The sequence below is a fragment of the Parasteatoda tepidariorum genome, chromosome 1, assembly GCF_982258835.1.
Source record: "Parasteatoda tepidariorum strain Cologne lab strain chromosome 1, Ptep-v5.0, whole genome shotgun sequence".
Classification (NCBI taxonomy): Eukaryota; Metazoa; Arthropoda; class Arachnida; order Araneae; family Theridiidae; genus Parasteatoda; species Parasteatoda tepidariorum.
Genome location: NC_141755.1, coordinates 118,080,541 through 118,091,114, shown reverse-complemented (window position 1 = coordinate 118,091,114; position 10,574 = coordinate 118,080,541). Strand labels below are relative to the sequence as shown.

At 28.5% G+C, this 10,574-nt stretch overlaps 1 long non-coding RNA gene across 1 annotated transcript; it reads left to right on the top strand.

The window, feature by feature from the left end:
* Window positions 1-585: 585 nt before the first annotated feature.
* On the top strand, window positions 586-9,522 carry LOC147816778 (uncharacterized). Its single transcript, XR_015429110.1, has 3 exons — window positions 586-707; window positions 2,329-2,515; window positions 8,474-9,522. It is a non-coding gene; the product is annotated as an uncharacterized LOC147816778 (long non-coding RNA).
* The last annotated feature ends 1,052 nt before the right edge of the window (window positions 9,523-10,574 follow it).

Here is a 10,574-nt window from a genome sequence, read left to right as displayed (position 1 = left end):
CGCCTTCAAAATGTTCAGCTGATTGACTCTATTTTGTTGCCACTTATTTACTCAACTGAACGTGTATATGTGCTCGATATAAAATGACAATTCTTGTGATCAGAAATTACTAAATAAGGAACCCAAAGATATATCTAGCTTACGGCCCACAGCGTTATCAGAACGTCGGTAGGTATTTTATTTACGTCGCACTAGAGCTGCACAATGGGCGATGTTACATACCTCAGGATGTTCCTAAGATGTGCCATCGCAATTTTGATCCTCTCTACCAAAACAGGATTGGTTCCATGCTTTGGTAGCCTGATTACTTGCGCTTGAAGTCGAACACTTTACGGTAGAATAGTTTAACGAGGACCGCTACCGCGCACCCTTGGTCCCTACGGAGGCTGATTGAAGAGGTCACCCACCCGCTGCCAGAAAGTGATGCTTGACCTCGGTGTTCTACTGGGAATCGTGTCTTTACGATCAGTCCATTGCGAGACGAGCGTTATCAGAAGGACAATACTTCCAGCACTGGGATCTAAGCACATAAAATTTCATTAATTAACAAAAACAAGTAGCCGGAAATGATCTCACGCACATTTTTTTAAAACCTATATAAAAACGCATGTGTTCACCTTTTCTTCGCCCACGAAAAAGCTAACTAATAATATGCCTTCTTACTGAAGTTAGTGGGCACTAAAAATTACCAAGTCTAATCGTATTAGGTAAGTTTACTATCATTACAAGTTATATCTAGTATTTTCTTTTTAAATTAGCAGGTCCAATTTCAAACTTTTTTCTGGATTATATTTATAAACTGGTTTTGAAGTTTAATGTATTTCAATTTATTTTCTTAGGTGTTCAAGGAGTAAAAAATAAGTAGTTTATTCCTCCATAAAGTGTTATTGCTCTTTTTAAGCTATTTCGACTTTATATTCATGAAGTAAATGATCCTCATTTTTTTTTCCTGCACGCTAAATAATTACTTTTAATATTATCCTTATAACCCTAATATGTACATCATATTCAGAATTTAATTAGAAGAAATTGGCTATACTTAATACTTGATTTTAGAATCTAGAAAAAACATTTAAAATTTGATATCGGTGTACAAAAATTTATGTTCAAATCATGTTTAAAATATGTCAAATATTCATAACGTTCTGTAGTTTATGCCAAAAAAATTGCAAAAATTCTAAATGGAAAAATCAAACTTATTTCTTATTTTCAAGCTTTTGCTTTTTTATAGACTGGTTAAATTATTTATTTTGACAAATAATATTGTGGAAAACTGTTCAAAAATTAATTTTTGACTCTAGGTTTTGCTTTTTTTAAATTGATCCTAATTAAAATTTTGCAACACTTAATGAATTACTTTTTACAATACTACTTAATATTTACTTTCTCATTGCTTTTTATTTTATAAAAACATACAAAAATCTAATCTTAGTCAGTGACCAGCAACAATTAATACCGTATTGCAGCACATACGATCTTTCAAAACTTTAGTCACCTTCGGAAGCAGACGTCTATAAGACTATCCAGGGTTTTCTTTATTTAAGAAAATACAGGAATTATTAGGTAACTTTTATAACATGTCTTGAAACCCAGCGTTCAATATATTTTAAGACTTTTGATACAATTTTATTACTGAAAATATATTAGGATCGTTTTTCTTTATGCTTTTATGTAAAAATATTAGAATTTAGTCGTTGGTCGAAAACTGTATTACTTTTAGTGAAATTCTATGCCACATCTTATTAGTCTAGTTTATTTCGTTTAATAACAGAATGTGAAGAAATACACTATACAAATATCCTAAAATTACTAAGACACACTAAAATTTTAAAAATTATTTTTTAATTTTATTGCACTTAAGAATTTACCTTTAAGCTACATATTTCTAAGTAAAAATCTGATTTGTCATTTTTTATCTCCGGTCTCAAGTTATTTGTTTATTTTACGCCATATGTTAATTAAGTTCAGGTAATTGGTCTTTCTAAAGAATGAATAACGTTATGGGAACATTTCACATCAATGCATTAACTTATTGCTCAAACTATCTAGAAGAAACAATTTAAAGTTCTGTTTTTTTAGCAATATATCTGGTGGAAGCTTTGGAAGTAGGTCAACAAGTAATTCTGTTAAAAAAAATATTGAAGATTATCTGCGCAAATTTGTATTTTTCTCATACTCTACCAAACATTCTGATTTCATACAGATTTACGTAGTTTTAGAAAATTCAAAGCTCCCTTTTCGACAGTTCAAAATATTATTTTATGATTTAAATATCTGTAATTTTAGTTTTTTAAAAGTAAAGACTCTTAATGATATTATTTCTTTCAGTTTACATGGAAATGATTTCTGTGGAAATTATAATTTATATGGAAATGAAGATGGTGAAAAGCGTGTTTGCTAGGAGAAATTTTAACTAGAGATGAGACTGCAATAAGGATTGTGAAAACAGGTTGTTTGTAAGGAGACTACAAGGAACGTTTGCTGGATCTGAAAAAAAAACATGAAGAAAACAAAGGTAGGCATTTTTCATCATTGTTTTAACCCTTACCAGTGTAATATTCTTAAGTTATTGTTGCCAGTTTGTAAAATTAATTTGTTAATGTAATACTTGAAAATATTCAGACATAAAATGTTTAATTCTAAATGTTAATTCAAATGTTTAATTTAAGAAAATGTTGAAATGTTTTATTCCACGCTAAATTGTTGGACGTAAAAAAAAAAGATAGCAGTAAGTCAATGATTAGAGTAAAAACTATGTTAGTTTGATTTCTTTACTTGTTTGAAATCATCTTGGGATTTTAGTTTTTTTTAGCTTCTTTAGACCTAACACACAGCGTACCGAATATTTAAAGCATAATTGCTATTTCTTGAACTCTTAATCTCTGAAAAATAATTTTTTCCCAGATACTCAAAATACGAAGCCGCTGAATTATATCGCAAGTTTTAAGATAGTCTCCTTAGTTTTAGGAAAGTAATATAATTAAATTTGATAGAATTGCATAAACTGAACTTCAAAATTCACTCATCTGTTATTGCTAAAAATCTAAAATTTAACAAATTATCAATCCTACAATCATATTTTAAAGTAAACTGATAAATTTAGTTTTCGTTTCCAATTCAAAAGTTTAAAAAAATTATGCTTTTAAATCTCAAGTTAAATGTAAAAATGAATTATTAAACAGAAAGAAGTTTTCTAAAAGTTATTTGACGTTTCAGAGCTAGTCTATTCTCTGAAAATACTTTTTGAAAAATTCTCAATTAATGTGCTATGACTTTAAGACCAGGTCTTGTAAAACTTAGTATCTTAATACTCAGTTTTAAATAATTTAGCTTTTTTATTGTATTTGAGGATTGAATCTTAATCACTTTCTGACTAGCTAGAACTATCAAATCTTTTATGAAACTCCGTGCACAGTAATTAAAGTTTAAAATTTTCTGACTACTGAACAAAAATTTACGTCCAAATTTTATCGCCATAAACTTTCTAATTAGTGACTCTTCATACTAAAACGAAGTGAGAATTTTTCTGCCTGTCAAAGAAAAATCAAAAGGGAATTTAGTCAATCTAAATTTCCAATCTTTTCGACAAACTATTCTACTCAAATAATAGATTTGTACTAGAGAATTTCCAGATTCCGTCAATTTACGACTTACTAGAGACCTCGAATACAAAGTTTTTAGTTTTAGATCTGACTTGACATTTTTAATTTAGTCTGCTTGAAAAAGTTATTTAAAATTTTCATTTCAAAATAAAATTTTAAAGTGATTTTATTGCACTTCCTAATGGTCGAAATGTTGAAACATCTGGAAAGAAAACTCTAAAATTTATCGATTTATCAAGTTTCACCTTGATTTAATTCATGAGGTAATCTGGATTTTTATTTCTTAATAAATTTAAATTTATTTTAAGGAATACCTGGGTACAATTTTTAATTTTCTACATTCTCTTTACAGAGCCTATAAACATTTATGAACTTAAATTCAGTTGAATTATCTCATTAATTTCAAACACTCATTAATACTTAATCAAAGAATGAAACTAATTTACAAATTCAGAAAAAGACAAAATAAGTAACATTTAAATCAATAAATCAAAATAGAAAAGAGCTGAAAGCGTCTAAATCCAAATTTTATTTTAATTTAAAAAATCAGATAAACAACTCCAGCAGAAAACCATAAAAATTTTAAAGATATGTGTGTTAGCATGTTGTCGGTGGTGACATCGAAAACTAACTAGAGGCCCCATAATGGGAAGTCAAACAAGAAAAAGCTATTAGAAAAATGTATGTGCAAAAATAAATAAATGACAATCATAAAGTAAGTCTTAGTAATGACTTAAAAATAAGACATAAGAAATGCCCACAAATAAGAGAATAGCCACATCAAAATAACAGATAAATTGCCAAATCATTAAGAAAACTTTAGAAATAAAGTGCTCCTTGAAAAACATTCAATAAGTAAACATTTTTTACAAAGGTGCTGGCATCTGGAACATAAAATCCTAAATTTTACCGCATAGGCCTATTTATGCGGGCTTAAATATCGACCGAATTATTTGGAAGTCTTTTAAAATATTTTGAATAAGAACATCCATAATTACAGTAATTAAGAGGAAAATTATTATTCTCTTTTGTAATCCTGAAATTCCCAATAGCTGAAAGAAAATCTTTTTTTATTACAAATAAATTTTAATCTAATCACTTGACCAAGCAAAATATTCCTAAATCTTGACGTAAAGGTTAGAATCTGTTAAATTAATAACACTAAACTTAAAATCTTTTATCGTAGAATCAGATGAAACTTTTCTGTTGATGAAGTTTGATATCAAGATCTAAAAAAGCGCAGCTTTCATTTGAATCAGTCTCAATTAAATTTAGTTCTTTAAGATAAATATCTTTTAAATCAATTATTACAATCAAAAATAATTAAATCACCAATAAATATTAACCCAATTAATAAATTATTGTAAATATTTTTGTTCATAAAAATGTAAGAAAATATTAGCAAAAGCACTTGAAAAACAATTACCCATTGCAATACTTTGTCTGTAAAAACAAATAATTTTCAAAAGTGCTTATTACATAAATTTATCCTGTCATCCGTATTAATGTGTCCTCATTATTCAAATATTTATCGAATATTCCTTAAATTATTGTGTGGTATACTCGTGAAAAGATTTATAAAATCACATGTAAGAACAGTATTAATATTATATTTCAAACATTTAATAACTTCTCGGTTTGTATTAATAATGCTTATCACTTGAAATAATCTTATTTAAATAATGTTTAAATAATTTTAAAAAATTTGACCATAAGCAGAACAGCCAGTACTGCAAGTTACAAATCTCAATTTAACCTGTGTTTTGTGGAATTGAATTGTAGTAAATAAGGATAATTAATGCTATTTATTTTTAAACCTATTTTCTTGGAATTGGCTAATATTCGATTATCGAATTCTTTTTTAGAATGATTAATTTTGACAAAAGTATCATTCTTTACTCACTAAATGTCTAAAAAGTTTTTTGCAAATAAAGCGAAAATTATTAGAAGCTTTGTCAAAAACACATATATTAAAATTATATTAATTCCTAAATAGATTTAATATCAGAATTAAAACAAAACCCTAGTAGTTTATATTGTTCAAAAAATGTAACTAAAAAATCATTTAAAATAAAATTTCCATGAACTAAATCCCTCTATAGGCTAATTAAATATTCTTGAGCATGTGAATTTTATTTAATTAAGTGACATTTCGTCCTTGGTCTAACTTAGTGCCAAGTCCCATGAGAAATTTAAAATCTTTTTTTCTGATTAGGTTAAGGTCACCTGTGACAATGTGCTTAAAATTGTTATTAACAAAATCTTTAAAATGCTGTAGCTCACATAAACAAATATCCTCTAAATCGTTTAAATTTTTGCTGTAAAAATTATAACTACAAAGTCTCTTCTATAAAGTCTTACAATATCTAAAGCAAACTCTTTTATCTTTAATTGGGAAACAATAGGGTTATCAACAGTCATAGGTAGTAAACATCCTTCAAAATCTTTATCAAGAAAATTAATAAAATTAATAACTAAATTATTTTTTAATTTTAGAAATATTTAAAAAATCAAAGTTGTTGACTGCAAGTTTAAATTTAATAAGATCTAATACTATGTATTTAAAATCAGGGGTAGAAAATTTTCACAATTTTTAAATGTTCTTTAATCATCCATTTCAACACTAAATTTTATAACTGAAAATGAAGCTAATCTTTTTAATGTTAAATTCATTGACATCTAATAAACACAAAGTTTTAAAATACCAAATTAAATTTATTTTTATCTTTACTTTTTCTTTTACCCCAGCATCCTCTCAATTTAATAGAAAAATGATTATCGAAAGTGTTCAATTTATTATAAATGCACACATTATTTGAATCTAGGTTACCTTCATTTAATTTACTTATGCGCATAGGGGTTTAACATTTTAATTTACAAATAAAAATGCTTTCACATAATCTAATTTTAAATTTAAATCATCACTATTTTTAACAATATTAATATTCTTTAAAAGAATGCTTTTGAAAAGAAACAATTTCAATATCAGAGTTATTGTGTTTATGAAAGTTTTTGACTTATCTATGACTGTTAATACGATTATTTAAACTCAGTACCTATTTGCCCAATATATTTAAGTGAACACGTTATATATTCTGTAAGCTATTCTAGAAGCATTCTATATGAGTTTGCTTTTTATTATTTGACTTTCCATTATGGGGCCTCGGGGCACTGTCAGTACTTGGTATCACCACTAACGAAGGCTCTTGTATGTTAGCAGGTAGTGATACATCAGTAGTACTGCATCAGTTTCCACTGATGCAGTACTGTCCTGCTAATACACATGTGTTAAAAAATTTTATGGTCCTTGTGTTCTGCAGAAGTTTTCAGACTTTTTAAACACTATTTTTAAACTTAGTGAAATAAGTTAAATTTTTTTTCCAATTAGAACTATAAAACTGTATGCTAATGTACAGATTGACTCTTGTAATAGTACTTTCAAAACAGTCGAATTTAAGTTTTATAAAATTTAATAAGATTGTTAGCAAAAATCTCTTCGTATTACTTAAACAATTTAGTTTTTGAGAAGAGTTTTGTACGATAAAAACCAGTACTTTCATCATGCCTTACAACGCTCGTATGAAATCTAAACAATGGGATAAAAATATTTTAAACTTGAGTCATGATAGCTCAGAGGATGGAACGTTTGCCTTCGAATGAGGTGTACTGTATTCGAATTCCAGCGATAGCTGGTAGATACGGATTCCGCACCCAGCTCGCACCGACCACAGTCCTGCGCGTTCTTAGGGGTTACCTCCACTGACTTCAAAATGCTGAAAGTACATGATGTTTCTAAAACTATTTTAATTTTAGTCAGTGTCATCTCATCCCTAGCAACAATTTTATCTTGGCCCCAGTTGGGCTCAAAATTGGCTCAATATGAGTCGTATAAGAACATGCACTGAGGGACCAACATTAGAATGTCTAGATTTAACACTATATAATGAATGTAAAATATCGGGTGAATCTGAACTCTATATAGGGCCGATATGGGCTGTAAGGTGGCTGTAAAATATAGTTTGAAGCGGACAATTCTGTATAGGGCCAATATCAGAAAAATAACTGCCCTCTGAGCCCGTATTGAGCAAATATTCGTGAATATTAGTCCAAAAGAGAGACAGTCATTTTGCTGCTAGGGATGATGAGGAAAGGTCACTTGTGTTGGCCTCAGAAACACAGGATCGATGAAAAAATTTTGTATCAATAAAAATGGTCCCTATTGATAAAATTATGTGTTGAAACAAATTTACCATTATGAAGCCGGGACAGTCTGGTTGGACGAGCACTAAGCCCTAATCCAAGAGTTCGTGGTTTTCGATCCCAGCCGGCTGAAGACTCCCCGTGTAGTAAATGGTGACTGATGCGCGTTACATCTGTAGTCTCAAAGTCCTCCATGCTCCCATAACAAATCAATACCTCTGGGATACTGATCCAGGAGATTCCTTGTCTTCTGGATTGGGTTCAAAATTAAGTCTATGGGGTTGAGCATTAGTAGTCGTAAACCCAAAATTGGGTCGGCTGTTCAAAGTCAGATAAAATTTTAAATTATGACGGATAGAACTATTTTAAACAAATGGCTCCCAAAAGTGTTCGTTAATGGAGGTAGCTACATATAGGTGGTCTTTTCTGGGGGTTTCACTTTATAAATTTTGATACTGAACAATACTTTGTGTAAAGTAGTGTATGAGAACATTTTTGGTGTAATGCAACACCAACATCCCTATGGTGATTCACTGCACCACTTATCTGTAAGATAGTTGCCATCATTGTTGGTGTTGCAATACATCAAAATTTTTACAGTGTATTGAACACTTAAATTAGCCATTTTTCTCTTACATACATTAGAAAGTGACGAATATTTTTGTTTTCAGAATTGTTGCTAAAAATTGCCACCTCCACTGATTGCTCCTTCTGATTGTTTGCCACCACTTATTGTTTGATGTTCTTTCCAAGACTTCATGACCTACTGGATCGCTAGATCTACTGTCTCAATTGAAACTGTTCCATCCAGGTCTTTTTGTTATCTTTATCGACTAGTTTTCCTGTATTTTCCATGCTTCTCACAAATTTATAGTTGTAAGATGTTAATTTTTAATACGATATTTTAGATATTAATTTCTATTTTGTTTTTGAAAATATAAATTAACTTTTAAAAATTTAAACTAAGTAACATATTCAGTTAATATAAGTTTCATTTTGGCTTTAATATTTTAGCAGCTTTTGCCTTAAGATAACTTTCAGAAAAGTTATCTCAATAAATATTTTTTTGATATCTACTTTTCAAATTTATCACAATTGCGAACAAATTAACATGGTTTTATGGACGTTTCTGTTAAATGACATTCTTAAGAAACCAGTTATCTGTTTCATCTTCAGGCACACAGTATCCTCAACAGTAGAATATTCACGCTGTTTTACTTAATTGTATCACTATATTTATAAACAAATACCGCCCCGGTTTTAAAAAATAATTTTAACCGGGTCTCATTCCCTTGTTAAAAAAATTATTGGTTAGAAAACTTATGCACCGATTTTTTTAGAATGTTTAACGTGCATTCTGATGTAAAAGTGTTTAGATTCTAACATGACTTGTTAATTTAAGCTTTTGTTTTCTTTTGCGACGTGTAATTTTGTCCCATAGTAGCGAAAACTGAAGTTTTTTTTTCTCAGTGATCTCGTTTTTCTGAAGTTTAATAACGACTTTCCTCAAATTTCTATTTAGTTTTGTGTCTTTTATTTTTAAGTTGTCCCTATTTTAAAGTATATGAAATGAAACTAAAAGATTAGATATTTAAAAATAAACAAGTGAGAAATTATCAAAGACAACGTTAGCAGTTTCGATAACTGCCTAGCTGTGTAGTATATTTTTGTGTCTAATACTTTAATTACAGAAAACATTAAACTAAAGTAGAACAATTGTAATTTAGTACAATAACTTGGACTTGAGAATTATCTCCAGTTTTTCAAAAACTGCTAAATTTATATATAATGTGCATAAATAGTTGGCAAAATTAAAATTTTAAATTTTAGTTTTTATTTCGTAGAAACGGAATTAAATACAAATTTCAAATTAAACATCGTAATCGCGAAAACTCGAATTACATAATTTATGAATGTGTTTTTTGCGCTAGTTCAATCGGTTCTGCAACACTTTTGGCTTTCAAGAAAAAAGTTAAAAAATCCATGTGCAAAAATTTCCACATTTACTTGGTTTTGTCTTCAGTTTGTTGAGTGCTGCTTTGCTGTAGATTGTTAAACGTAATAAATCATACGGAGCCAAACGAGCCGTCATACTAAACGGATGCTAGTTCTGCCACACAAATAATTCCACACTAAGACTTAATACACTGAAATCGTTCTGAATAAAATCATTTAAAAATACTCTATTTACATGTTTCACTAATTTATAGCTCAGAATTATTTACAGATTGAAATTAAAAACTTAGACTGGACTAGGATACATACACATTATAGTTTACTTAATATAAATAAGTTTTAGTGATTTAATGGATTTAAATTAAAAATTTTCAATTCATAAAACAGAATTAGTATATTTATGCGTTTAATATTGGATTTAAAAAGTCTAGTTCACAAAACAAGATTTAAAGCAAAATATTAAACATACTCAGGAAACAGAGGGAGTTAAATAAACACATGTTTTCTGTTCTACATACTGAAACTGGCAATTAAAATATCAATATTAAAATTAATGAATATAGACTTGGTAAAGTTTATGTCAATAATAAAATTTGAATACAAATATTACTTTTAGATTAATGTAAAATTTGGGATACATAATTTAAACCACTTTAGAAAATACGCGTTAAAAGTAAAAACTGTCAGTTTCTTAAATTTTTACGAATTGTGAGAAATTTTTTTATCAAAGTACTTAACTGCTATTTTATATTTTTAAAGATTGATGATATTTAAATTTTTTTAATCTTGCCAAAAATTTTCGTAAGTTTGTAGAAA